Below are 15,156 nucleotides of genomic sequence, written 5' to 3'. Positions count from 1 at the left end.
GCATTCCTGATTCAAACGAAAAAAAAACCCCGAAAATATAGGTTAAATACATGGTGAAAATTAAAAATCAGTATAGAATCTTACCTTTTTTGGGAATTAGATTTGAATCATGAGTGAAATTAATGAGTAGTTAATTAGAGATAAAAAAAAGGAAGTTGAAGAATTGTAAAACTGATTTGAAATTGGAGGAAATTAAGGGATATTGTGAATAATGGCGTGTATTTAGGGGGATAGGAGAGAGAGACGTTTTTGTTGGCTTAAATTTAGGGGTGTGGGAAGTTATCAGATGAGTGGTAAAAAAAATGATAGCTATATGAAGTAAATATGTTATATTTTAGCTACTAAATATAATTATTGAAAAGTTTAGTTATGTTGCATAAACAGGTAATAATGGAACCCATGCCAAGTAAATTTTACTTTTATTAATCCGGTCCATTAATCCAAAGGAGGGCAGGCAACGACTTTTGCTTTTGAAAAAATAAGGTGATTTTTTTTTCAAAAACATTTATTACAGCATCGTACAGTTACAATGAAGTTAGGTAACAGTTAGTGTTTTAAAAGGCAATTTCAGGACTCGCCTCGAGCCAGGGCACTAAAAAACACCCCGAGGCTCACTTGCGGGATTAGTTCCTGTGAGGCTTACGCCCTAAGCGCTCACTGCATGCCCTAAACACGCCTAACACCCAACGCTCCCGGCTCGCCTAACAGTTCTTACACAGATTATATGTTAAATTCCTTTAATTAAAATCGTTGACCCTCATAATTCAGTTTTTCATCTATAGAAATTAGAAGATTGGGTGTGACTCAAATAACAAGTCGTAGTATTGCATATTTACTATTTGATAAAATCATGAGGATGAATATAACTTAATATTTATTTTAAAAATACATAGCCGAATTGTTTATTATCACTTGTCATGGTCTTTTGTCCTATGTATCAAAATTATCATATTTTATTATATCGCTATTTGAAAGAAATTTAATTTTATTCATGAAGGAGTTACATTTTAATTAAATATTGATAAAGTTGATTGATTATTTGCATATAGCGAGATAAAATGAATAGTATGATAGAGTTGTTAGATGTTAGAGTTGATTTGCATTTCATAATAGTTTTTATTTCATCGTATTGTTTATACTTGTAAAATTATTTTATATATAATTACAAGTTTTAAGTGGCTTATAATGAATTGCTTTGATTAGTTTTTTATCAGGAGCAAGCACACACAATATACACACGCACGCCCTGTGCCTCGGGGCTTACGCCTCACCGAGGCATATATAAAATGTTCCGCCTTTTAAAACATTGGTAACAGTTAACCTCCAAAACTTCAAATTTGAAAACAACTCCATCTTCATCAGTTATATCTTTTTAGTATTGATCACAATTGCACTACAACTCTTTTTGTGACAGACTTAATAATTTAGTATAAATATATCTTTAAAAGGTTCTTTTTTAACTACATATATAGTTCAAGCTGGATGCATGGATGCATTGTGTCAATTTTTTTTTTTTTTTCCCACCCATTTAGGAGGATTTATAGTGTTTTCACACTTCCCCTCCAGTGTGACTCGAACCCAGGACCTATCGGTCGTAGGTGAAGGTGCTTAACCACTGAGCCATCCTCACTTGTCCATTGTGTCAAATTCTACCTGCGTCTATGCTCACGTTTCTCAAAAAATTTATGCTTACTTTTCAGTTTTGCTTTTGAAAAATAACTATTAGTATCATGGAATTTTAATTTTTGTAGGTAAAATTTCATGACTATCATATTTCACTTGTGAAAGTTGGAACTTTATGACAGGATTAATTTTCAATTACAAGGGCTAAAGAGTGACTATTGTGAAGTTTATCTCTAAAATTAACAGTAGTCTGTTTGACCAAGCTTCTTGAAGGTCAAAAGTGCTTATTTTAGAAAGTTGAGATGTTTATCCAAGCTTTTAGAGAAAAAAATAAGTATTTTTGAGTAATAACATAAATTGTTTTTCAAAAGCTAAAAGAAGTAGTATTTTTTTTTCTTTTTCAAAAAGCACTTTGGGAACCTTAATTAAGCACAAATCATTTCTCTAAAATTGATTAAAGTGTTTTTCAAGTTGATTAGTCAAACACAAACTGTTACTCTCCAATAAGATTTTTTACAAAAAATACAGTTTAAAATAAGCTGCTTTTGAAGCTTGGCGGGCAATTCGCATGAATGTCCTTATTTTGGGGTGGTCTTTAATTTTTGTCCAGCAAATTGGTGGTCTTTAATTTTGCCCTTCGCCTAATACCATGAGGTTTGGGGTTCGAACCCAGGCTTAGTAAAAAAAGAAAACCACAAGGCAGAGTTTTGTAGCAAAGTTAAGCCTATTCGGGCAAAAGTTAGGCCTCAAGCATATTTTTGCAAGCCAAAGTTAGGCCTCAGGCATAGTTTTGCAAGCCAAAGTTAGGCCTTAGGCATAGTTGGCCTCCAAACTCTATATGCAGGCAGAGTTTTGCAAGCCAAAGTTAAGCCTCAGAAATAGTTTTGCAAGCCAAAGTTAGGCCTCGGGCATAGTTTTGCAAGCCATCAGGCATAGTTTTCCTTCAAGTATAAGGCAAACTATGCTTGATTTTGCGATTTTTTTTTTTTTACTTTTGTCTGAGTGGGGTTTTGAACCCGAAATCCATGAGTTTTTAGACAAAGGGCAAAAACTAAATATTTCAAATTTGAGGGGCAAAAATTAAAGACCAGTGCTTATGAAATGCAATCCGCAGAAAAGAAAAAAAAGTTTAGCCAAGCAGGCTATAACATTGAGTCACAATAGGCTTTTGTCGAGATTTATAGGAACTGATGATCCTGTTTGGTCAAACACCTAGTGATAAACTCCTATGTTCCTTTCATTACGGTAGTTCTGGACAAGTTCCTGGAACGTCTCTGTTGATGCAAATCTGCCTTCTTAATATAGAAAATTGCGCGGATTGCTCTTCAATGGACTGTTCTTTAATTTTTTTCCCCTCAAATCGGTGGTCTTAAATTTTTGTCACTACTGCTCATTTAATGAAAATTTGTGAGCCAAAGTACACTTATTCGTGCGTCTACGAAATTAGAGATTCGTGTTCGAACACCAGCAGAGTCAAAAAATAAAAAAGGCAAGGCAGGATTTTCATAGAAACTATGCCGGACAAGGATATATATAGAACTACACCTTAAGGTATAGTTATGTAAGATAACTTAATTTCTACGGAACTATGCTTTAAGGTATAACTTTACCCGAATAGGCATAGTTTGATATGAAACCTTACCTTGCAATTTTTTTTAACTCTGCTGCGATACTACAAAAAGTTATAACTTAAGGCATAACTTTACCCGGAATGGACATAATTTGCTATGAAATCTTACCTTGCGATTTTTTTTTTTTTTTTACTCTGCTGGAGTTTAAATCCAAAATGTCAGGATATTTTCGGCCACCTTTTTAGTTGAAGGATAAAAATGAAAGACCTGGAATTTGAGGGGTAAAAATTAAAAGATCACCCTCAAATAAGGTATTCCTGCGAAGTGTGAATTGCCCTTCTTAATAGGCTGCAACTGAATCCGTGCGAGCAAAAGGGTAGTTACAATGTTAGATGTTGGGCTGTGATGCACACCTTTGACTACCTATCGGCTATCACCATTATTCTGTATATTTTTTCTATATGGGCCGTATACCCATTATTCTCTCTATATATATGTTTCTTTTTCTTTCTATTCTCTAACCTTGTGAAGATTGATATATGGGCTATATGAAGCTGATAGAATGCTATCACGCTATAATCATAGCAGAATTAGGTCCATAGTTGAGAGCTTGGCTTATTAGGATATAAATAAGTTTTTTTGTGCGAATTGCCCTTCAAAAGCACTGGTCTTTAATTTTGCCCCTCAAATTTGAATTTTTTTTGCCCTTTGCCTAAAAATTTATGGGCTCTGGGTTCGAACCCCCGTTCAGAAAAAAAAAATACAAATCGCAAGGCAGAGGTTTATATTCGCCAGCAAACTCTCAGTTTGCAGGCAAACTATATCTGATGGCTTATAAAACTATGCCAAAGGCCTCACTTTGGCTTGCAAAACTATGCCTGAGGCCTAACTTTGGCTTGCAAAACTCTGCCTGCAGGTAGAGTTTTGAATACAAAATTCTGCCTGATGCCTAACTTTGCTACAAAACTCTATCTTGCGATTTTTTTTATTTTGTTTTACTAAGCCGGGGTTCGAACTCCAAACCTCATGGTATTAAGAGAAGGACAAAAATTAAAGACCACCCCAAAATAAGGGCATTCCTGCAAATTGCCCTATAAATAAAAAGGGAAAATTATGTTGGGTGATCATTGACCCATCTAGTTTTTCACTTTTCGTCCAATTTGGCTATAATATCTGTAATTAAGAAGTAATATTCCAATACGTGAATCCCCATTCCCATTTTTTCCTCTCTCATTTTCTTCATCCAGATTTTACACTTCATCTCCATCACCAAATATCCTTCCTCTCATCTCTTCAAATAGATTTCATTCACAGAAATAGTTATTCTATATCTAGAACTCTACCTTGAAAATATATTTGAAGTAATGTTTACATCCATGTAATTGAGGAATGGCGAGTTCCTCTGCTCCTCCTTCCTTCGCATAGGTCTAATCATCAAACACAGTCAAGCATTTATACAGACTGTAACATATGCAGGTTACACTATGTATACATACATTATACAGTAGATATGTAGGTTGCAGTCGATCCTCTACAGTAGATATACAATTGTAGCTATGTAGGTTGCAGTATATATACAGTAAACATTCATTATACAACAGATGTCATTAATTCTAATTGGGCTACGGCGGATGAAAAGTAGATGACCAAGCAGTATATATGCCCAAATAAAAATGTAAATATTGCATCGCTTTTGTGTAGGGGTATCCATTGATGTCTTGAAGACGCTGTCAAAAAATTGCGTGCATTGCTCTGCATACGGACTGCTCTTTAATTTTTGCGCTGGTTTTTAATTTTCACCCCTACTTCCTATTTAAGGAAAATTAAAGACCAACAATTTGAGGGGCAAAAATTAAAGACCACCCCGAATAGGGGCATTCGTGCAAATGACCAAAACATTGTTTTCTCCTTTATAAGGTACTCAGAATGTAGACCAAGAATTGCTACAACCTAGAAAAACATTTTTCTATTCGTTGGGGGGAAATAACCCATATATACAGCCACGCATTTAGTTTGCAGTCGATATAGCCCACAAATCATCGGTGTATAAATAATGTATCTGTTCTGTATAGCTATATATAAATATTACATATACTTTGTATATATAATGTATATATTTTGTATAATCATGTATAAACGCATGAAACCAACTCAAATTGTAGCTGAATATCATAAGTGTATAGATAATAGATATTTGATGTACAGCTATACACCTCCTTTACTCCCTTTAAGATCCATCATTTCAATCCAATCGTACATTTTAACACCACAATCTTCATTTATAGTAGATAAACACCATTTGAATAATAAAAAAATAAAAAAATAAACTTAAAGCCTAGAAAATTCATTATAATGTGAATTGGTAACTTGAATTTGAGATGGCATAGCTATTTTACAATCTAATTTTGTAGTGAATACTGAATTTAAATCGACATAACATTGATGAAAACGGAATAAATAATCTGACAAAACTCGAAATTCTATTGTTGGCGCCTATAAGTTCTTTGAGTTTAAAGCAGATTTGAAATTTCATTGGATGAGAATTGAGCGGGTGTCGCATAAAATTATTAGAAACAATATTATGAGTCAAAACCTAAAGTTTCAATTAGATTGAGATTGATTTGAAGTGTTTTTTATAGAGAAATTAATTTGAGCCGCGACTGAGAAAGAAAGGGGAATTGACATGTATTTACAAGTGTTAAATAAAATTGGCATCTTTTTTACCCAAATTGTATCTGACCTAAAAATAATGGCACTAGGTAGCCAAATATGTATTAAGCCTGCACAGTTCTAGGGATCCGAAATTCTTTTCCCCTTAATCCCTTATTTAGCATAATGCGCACGGAATTCTAGGTAGCCAACTAGTCACTTGATCTTCGCTCATAATTTATTTTACATTAAATTATTTCTGCACCACGAGATATTTACTCACTTGTCTCTTTTTTCTTTTCTTTTTACATTCACTATTCATTTCCCATTTCCCCACATTTATATAATGGAAAACATCATGGGCATTCTTCTCTTAACTTTGCTAATTTGGTTTTCAAAATATTTGTACTGTGCCATATCCGTGTTCTTTTATTACATTATATGAGCCCGTTTGGATTGACTTATAAGTTGCTTATAAGCTGTATTCAGTTTTTTTGAGTGTTTGGCTGACCAACTTAAAGTCATTTTGTGCTTAAAATAAGCTCCAAAAAAATAATTGGATCCATTTGACTTAACTTATCTACAGCAGCTTATAAGCTAAAAAAATACGTTAAAAAAATAAGTCAAACAGCTTATATAGGCATAAGCCCATCCAAACAGGCTCATAGGTTGGAAAAGACTTTTGCACAACTAGAAAAAGTTTAGTAACTACACAAAATATACTAACCTACCAGTAACATATTCAAAAACGAAATTCACCATGTATAACACGGTATGCCTGTTGATATACCTGTTATGGTTCCCAAGCAGTATGTATACTAAATTGTGCGTATACATATTCAGTATGTATACTAATAATATGTATACATATTATTCTAGTCATACAGTAGACCAATATGTATACATATTATTCCAATGATACAATAGATCAATATGTATACTAATAATATTATTCCAATATTATTATTAGTATGTCTAGCTAGAATGATATTTAAACATGTTATTAGTACACATACTTGTATACTGTATAACTAGAATGATATGTATACATGTTAATAGTATACATACTGGTCTACTGTATAACTATAATAATATGTATACATATTATTAGTATACATATTGGTCTACTGTCTAGAATAATATGTATGCATATTATTAGTACATACTGGTCTACTGTCTAGAATCTATATCTATATATTATTAAAAAGAGGATAGTTTTAGGACAAAAAGTAGTTAATTAGTTGATAATTAGTTATTAGTTATTGTTTGAATTTAAAAATAATTAAATATCTATTTTTTTTAAGTAGTGGTTGTAGTGTTACCCAATTCTTTACAATAAGGGAAAAAACTGAAAACCACGTTTCTGCCGGATCAAGTGGTTACAATTTCCAAGTTTAAGTTTTAAAAATTTATAATTCATTTTTCTTTAAATTCTACTTAGAAAAATGAAAAATGAAGGGGAAATTGCTATTCCTAAAAAATTGCAAAAAATGCTATCCATGTTATACTATTCCTAAAAATTGCTCCTAAATCATAGGCACCGATTAATCCCCGTCTCTCCACTCAAAATCATAGGCACTGATTAATCCACGTCTCTCCACTCAAAGTAACAAAATAGGAAATTAAAACTCATTCTTTTATCTTAACTAATTATTATAAAGATAAACTTTTCAAAAGGCAATTATTTATTAATTAAAAGTCAAGAAAGATTAAAAAAAATCCTAACTAAACTACCCTATTACCCCACGAACTCCACTTCATGCACCAAAACCCCCCACGTCCCTTTACCTGCACTACACCACAATAAAAGGCATCAGCACCTTCAAATACACAAGCACATAGGCACGCTTAAATTTTTTCTGTCTTTACTTTCTCTACAAATGCAGGTGAACATATAATTAATTGGTATGTGTTTACAAAGCTTTATTTGGATCACTTGGTGACAAGGAAACAACCATTGAATGTAGCACCCCTTCTTTTTTATCCTTTTCCCTTTTTGCTTAACAATATGCTTTGTTTGTTAAAAAGGAGGAATATTTTTCTGTATTAATTTTCGGTATAGTTTCTTCATTTCCATGTTATTGGTCTTTTTTATAGACATGATAAAGCAAAATTTAAAAAATTATTAGAGCCTTAGATGTTATTGCTTAGTTTGTAAAACAAAATTCAAAAATACTTGATAGGAACTGACTGATAAATACACGGTTCTTGCATTCTAGATTGTTCGATGAATTTTTCCCTCATTTGAAGAATACTTTGATTTTCACTTGGATAATTTTTTTCGTCGATGCATGCAGGTGAATGCATAATTAGTATCCATTGACAAAGCTTGATTCTAATCTTTTGGTTACAAGGAAATAAATGCATTGGATGTGAGCACACTTTTTCCCCTAGAATGTGAGTTTATATCATAACTCTTTACATTATTGCAGTATGTGCATACCTCGCATCAGCCATGGGATAAAGCAAAAATAGCCCTTAACATTTTATTTTTAGTTAATAAATAATTTTTCATGGCTACAGCCGAAAAATTAAATGAAAACTATCTAAAGTATCGATAAAAACAAAATAATAATAATAATAATAATAAAAAATAAGTCCTCGATTTATACTGTGGAGTTTGGGTGAATTTAAATTCACAATAAAAACAATATGACATTATTTGGATTACACATACAATACTAAAACAAAAATTATTAATTGAAATATCATAGAGAATAGATATAGTGTATTAAATTATATTCGAAAATATTATGTAAGAGATAGTTCATTGAAATCAAACATGTAAGCATTCGTAAGTTAAAACGATGTCGAATAAGGATTTTTTTTTTTTTTTTTGGCATAACACTCAAACCTCTTAATTAAAATGAGAGTAAACAACTCAGTATCCTTTCACTTTTAGCAAACTACAAATGCTTGAAACTTGCCACACAAAGGAGTTATCCATAGACAAAACAAGTAAATTTGTGATGGTGTTTGCTTGTCGTGTCATGACAGGTCTCATTATTTATAAATAAAATATATTATAAAAAATATAACAACTTAGTTGAATCATCTTTGTTATTTTGGATTTGTGAAGGAGAAGATTAGCGAAGGGAAGAGAGTAATCTAGCATTATATTTTAATATTTCGTTACACTTACTATATATTTTCGTGTTAAAATTGTTGGTTAGTGTAAATACCTACTTGATTTGCTTATAATCACGATGTATTAATATTCTTTATGTGAGAGAAGTTAGGTAAAAAAAATATACATGACATTTTCAGAGTACAAAATTTTATAATTTTTATTCTGGAATCTCATTTTATGCTCCTGATGTATCCTCGATACAAAATGACAATTTGATTCAATCTCCTTAAATTTTATAAAGATTTTTCTATAAGGTGCATTACATTAATAAATAAGATGAATATTGAAAATTCGTTTAAAAAAATCCAACAAGACATGTAGAAAATGGGGACCGATAGGTATGGAGTAAAAGATATTTTGAGATTTAAAAAAAATGTTAAAATAAAATTCTGAAAAGCTTTGTCAACCAAAATGATTATATAAGCTAACATGTTTGACTGGCTAATCCCTTTTCTTTTTATCATTATGGTTGTTTGTTTGCAGAAGGAAAAACATTTTTAAGATTTTATTTTTCTGATTTGAAAGTTGTATCTTCCATCATAGTTTCTTAAAAAAAAATCGTTTGTCACAGTTTTGTTATTTAGTCATTTATATTTAGATTTTATGGTTTTAGGAACTCAAATAACAAAAGATTAAAAGTGCAATTTGGTCACACTTAAAATGAGCATTTTATCTTTACAAGTTCATCATTGAATAATTCTAGCGGTATTAATATTTTTCTTACAAATCTAAATTTATGGGACGTTCTTATTCCTAATTTTTTGCCTGAATCAAGAATGAGTTTCTGAAAGTAGTTTTGTGTGATAAAATTTATTTGAATTTGAAATCAGAAATTATTTTCAAAATATGATGGAAAAAAATCATAAAGTGAAAAGACTGCACAGTTGAGATCTTAATAAATAAAGAAAAAATAAAAAATTATTAAACAATAAAAGCTTCCAATTAACAAACCACAAAAGCATGCGTAATAAAAAAAAAATTGAATTAACAATGAAAACATGTATTAGAATGGTAAGATAAAAGTATTTGAATTGATTGAAACTAAAGAAATTCCAAGCAACAAAGTAAATAGGAATAACAGAAAAAATTCTAATTGGGAGAAAAAGATATCATTATTTAAAATAGAAATTAGTTAAATTTGAATTGAAATAGAAAATATTTAATTTGAATAAAAGACAAAATATTTAATTTGAGATGATACATTTTTTAATAATGAAAATAAAGAGAGATAATAGGGGGCGTTAGTGACTTTTAAAAAGTATATTTAGTTAAATGCCACTTTGTTTATTTTATTTGTAGCAATTATTTTTTTATCACAAATAAGATGTTTTTCGTACGGTCTATATTTCTTGTGTAAAAGAATTTTCTAATTCTATTTTATAGAAATGAGTGCTTGAAACTAAACTATTCAAAATCTTGAATATTGAAAATACAATTTCTTTCAAATTGTGTAGATTCGGAAACCTCACGACGATGATGGTAGCATTAGGCAAACTACAAAATTGAGTTGTGGGCATAACTAAGATTTATAAGATGAACTCAAAAAATTTTGGGGCTCAACTTCTTTCATGTTATTACGGTGTTGCGTTAGTATATTTTCTTAATATGTTAGCACATTTAATATGATCAGAACTTGAAGTCAAGATTTTTACAATTATTTCTCTCTGCTCTTTTGTAAAATGATCCCGCGCATCGCGCGGGTACGTATACTAGTAATATGTATGCATATTATTAGTATACATACTGGTCTACTGTCTAGAATAATATGTATACATATTATTAGTATACATACTGGTCTATGTATATAGTTATACAATATACCAGTATGTATACATATCATTCTAGTTATACACACTACTAATAACCTGCTTATAAGCCTTCATGTGCGAAATCACAAATGTACCGCTATTCATTGAGGATTCTAAAGATAATTTTCATATAATTTTTTCTATAGTAATTCACACTTATCTTGATGGCCCGTGCATGGTCTATCCAGCAGAAAAATAAAGAGCAAAACAGAAGAATCCTAGTGAAAGCCCTTGACGAGAAAGGAATCCATTATTCGTGATTGTCGGAAATTGGAGATGAAGCACGTTTTTGCATTCAAAATTAAGGAGCTTTTGTTTATTTAGGAACTGGTTAGATTGTTTATTTGTCTTTGGTTGATGTGGTTCAAGTTCCAACCCAGGAACGGAAGTGTTCAAAGAATGAGAGGGTTTTAATGATAGAGAGTTTTTTGGAAAAGATTTGTAGAACGACGAGTGTCCGAATATCCACCCCAATCGGCATCGGTGTATGAGACAAGGTCGGTGACTGAGGAGGGGTAGAGATGCAATCCATGGTCAAGAGTGCCCTGAATGTAACACACAATTCGCTTAAGAGCATGCATATGATCGTCCATCATACATATGTAAGCACACCTGTTGTACAACATATGAAATATCTGGTCTCGTGAAAGTGAGATACTGAAGAGCACCTGCGAGACTAGGATATTGAGTGGGATCCTCATACGGAGCACCCGAAGTAGCACAGACCTTCGGTTTTGTGTCAACCGGAGCGAGAGAGGGCTTGCAGGAAGACATACCCGCGCGATCAATGATTTCCTCGGCATACTTACGTTGATAGAGGAACATCCCACCCTTGTGACGGGTCACAGCAATGTCAAGAAAATAATTCAAAGGACCTAAATCCTTCATAGCAAATTCGGAACCAAGACGATCCATGATGGAACGACGGAGAGTGTCTGAGGATGCAGTGAGAATAATATCATCAACATATAGTAAAATGTATGTCATGTCAGTCCCCGTATGGTAGATGAACAAAGAATTATCAGACCTGCTATTTGAGAACCCAATGGAATACACAAAATCTGCAAATCGTCTATACCAAGCACGTGGAGCCTGCTTAAGCCCATAGAGAGACTTACGCAATAGGCAAACATAATCAGGATGTGTACGATCCCAAAAACCCATAGGTTAATGCATATACACAGTTTCCTTGAGCTCACCGTGAAGAAAAGTATTCTTCACATCCAGTTGATGTATAGGCCAATGCTTTCACAAAGATAGACTAAGAATAGTGCGGATAGTTGCCGGTTTCACCACCGGACTGAACGTCTCACCACAATTTATGCCAACCTGCTGAGTTTTGCCATCACCTACAAGTCGAGCTTTATGCCTCTCAAAATCACAATTAGACTTTTCTTTATGAGTAAAAATCCACATAGAACGAATAACATTAACATTAGGTGGACGGGGGACCAAATCCCACGTCTTATTCGTAACAAGAGCATCAAATTCATCATTCATAGCCATTTTCCAATTCGGGTCACGAAGAGCGGCCAATGGGTTACGAGGTAGAGGATATTTCGTAACCGTGGTATGTAAGTTAAACTGACGTTTAGGCTTGACAATACCCCGTTGGCTGCGTGTGACCATGGTGGGTCGTGGAGTGGGGATATGCGGCTGGACGGTGGCATGTGGAAGGGGGCTGGTGGTCGGGCTAGGGGGATGTTGGGCAGCCTGCACAATAGGTGGTGCAACAGTAGGAGTAATGGACAATGGAGAAGTAAGGGGGGAACCGGCTGGGGTTGCTGCAACGTTGGGCCAGCAGTGGTAATGGGAGGTAGTGGAGCAGGGTTGTTCGGCTGGACAGAGGGCGGTGGGGGGGGGGGGGCAGTGTCACGACCCGACTAGGGCCGCGACGGGCACCCGGGCTAACCACCGAGCACCGCTCGTTTCCTCACTCGTCATAACCATTTTACATTTCTTTATCATTCATAATCTCATAATCATAAGACAACCATTTTTCGTTTGAAAACACAAATAATTTTATATACACGTGCCCCTTAGGCTATCAAAATAACATATACAAATGTAACATAGTAATCTTGTGAGACCATCTAACCCACATTGCGTATCTACGAGCCTCTACTGACATACTAAACATATAAATGGAACAAGACTCCGTTGTGCCCAAAATATGCATATATACCAAAAGAAGGATCATAAGCACCTCCGAACAATGGAGTGCTCTCAATCAGCTGACAGCTACTAAGAATCTGGATCAAGCTCACCTCCTTGTCTACCTGTGGGCATGAACACAGCGTCCGAAGAAAACGGACGTCAGTACGAATATTGTACTGAGTATGAGAGGCATAAACAATAACAATATATCAATGAAATAGGAAGACATCAATGAAATAAGGAAGCATCAAGAAAGAGCAATCTATACTGGCTGTCAAATATAAATGAAATAATGCATGCTGACTTACTCATAATCATTATCATGTCATGTATGTATACATATATAAGCTGCCCGTCCATATAGGTACGGTGTGATAATGTATAAGCTGCCCGTCCATGTAGGAGCGGTGTGATAATCATAGCCTGCGTCCAGGCCTTCCGCGTCCGGGGTATAAGCTGCCCACTATAGTGGTGTGCACATCTACGTGCCTGCCCGACCGACTATAGCGCGGCGCGGTGTGAGAAAATACATACATATACATATATAAAGCATGCACAAGAGCCCAATAAAAATCCATAACTATATCGGAGTGACGTAAGGTCGGTGGCTTCCGACGTCATTATGGAACATTCATTGACATCCTGCCTCACCTTGAAGGAATTAGCATATAAGGTGAGTGTAAGCAATAAATAGCATCATTAACATCATAGGATCATCACAACATGAGTATTGGGATTTCTATACTTTACTCATTACCTTGTGTGGCTAATTATGGACATAGACTCATATTTTTCGGAACTTAAGGAAACTCATGGATAAAAAGAGAGTCAAGCTATAAGATTCATGCCATAGAAAGAAAGGACTAGCCTCACATACCTTGAACTCTATCTAATGTCCAACGTCTACTTCTCGAGCTCGTAGGTCTAAAATCAAGATAACATAGGCTACAATTAGATTATCCACATCACTTACTAACCAATCCAAGTACGAATGAAACTTAACAAAATTCGGGCAGCATTTCCCCTGTAAACTTAACAATCCTCGAAATTCCAACTTAGCCAAACATCAATAAAAATACTAGCAACAACAATACCAACAATTTCATATCAAATTAGAATTAAATCCATTTTTAAATCGCTTCCAAAACAACCCAATATGCATTCGTATACCAATGCTTGTATACACTTCTTTATTTTCGTATATCCATAATATAACAATAAACACAACAACAACAACTACAACCCATCTCACGATATTCCAGCACACCAAACAATTTATGACAACCACCAAACAGTCCACATGGTAATAATAACAATTTATCCGATTTTTCGCAACTAATTTTGTAGTTCCCGTCTCTCAATTTAACTATGGCCTGGATGAATTTAAATATATCTAGTAGAGGAGAATTCTTACCTTATATTCCAAGAAATAATCTTCTTCCACCTTACTTCACCACGAAAAAAAGCCCGGATTCAACAACACGATAAGACGGAATAACGAGATCGAAGTAGTGAGCAAAATTCGAATATTGTTCTTGAGAAAAAAAAAATTACATTTTTCTTCCGTAAAATACCAAGTCACGTTGGTGCTCTATCAATTCAAAACTGCGTTGTTTCCATATAAATGGAAGTCACGTTGTTGCTTCCTTGCATATTGAAACAACAAAATAAATAGCTAGAGAGAAAATAATGATGTGGTACGTTTGTTATTATGACAAAATGGGAAAGATTTAAGTTTGAATGCTTAAAAAGAGAAAGGATTCAGCATCCTTTCTTTTGTACGTGTCATTATGCACTTTAATGTGCATGACTCTTCACTCCCATCTGCATATTTTAATGCCACCTTTTTTGTTTTCATGATGTCGTGGGGTCCAGTCCCATTCTTGCTTACTAATTGTAATTGTCCCGTCCACCCACCAAATAATATATAGTACAGCCATGCATTGCTTTATATTTGTTTTTTTTTTCATGGCCCACATGAACTCATCAATCTTTACACTTGTCCACTTTGTTTCTAAATTGCCTCACTTTGTTTCCCACGATAATTGTGCACCCGTAATATTTATTCAATTCACCTTTATAACAATTATTTTTAATACACTTTATATACTCATTATCATAATTATGTGATATAGCACTAGTCTATAGTTCATTTTGGTACACATAAAATATTATTTCCAGTCATCGTCGTCACACTTTTCCTTCTTAAATCATCTCG

At 33.6% G+C, this 15,156-nt stretch overlaps 1 long non-coding RNA gene across 1 annotated transcript; it reads right to left on the bottom strand.

The window, feature by feature from the left end:
* Positions 1–12,624: 12,624 nt before the first annotated feature.
* Positions 12,625–14,641, bottom strand: LOC132599573 (uncharacterized). Its single transcript, XR_009566879.1, has 3 exons — positions 14,353–14,641; positions 13,247–13,862; positions 12,625–13,060 (listed from the first exon to the last, which is right to left on the bottom strand). It is a non-coding gene; the product is annotated as an uncharacterized LOC132599573 (long non-coding RNA).
* Positions 14,642–15,156: the final 515 nt, after the last annotated feature.

Source organism: Lycium barbarum, chromosome 6 (assembly GCF_019175385.1).
Source record: "Lycium barbarum isolate Lr01 chromosome 6, ASM1917538v2, whole genome shotgun sequence".
Classification (NCBI taxonomy): domain Eukaryota; kingdom Viridiplantae; phylum Streptophyta; class Magnoliopsida; order Solanales; family Solanaceae; genus Lycium; species Lycium barbarum.
The sequence above is the reverse complement of the archived record's forward strand: the minus strand, read 5'-3'. Positions and strand labels throughout refer to the sequence as shown.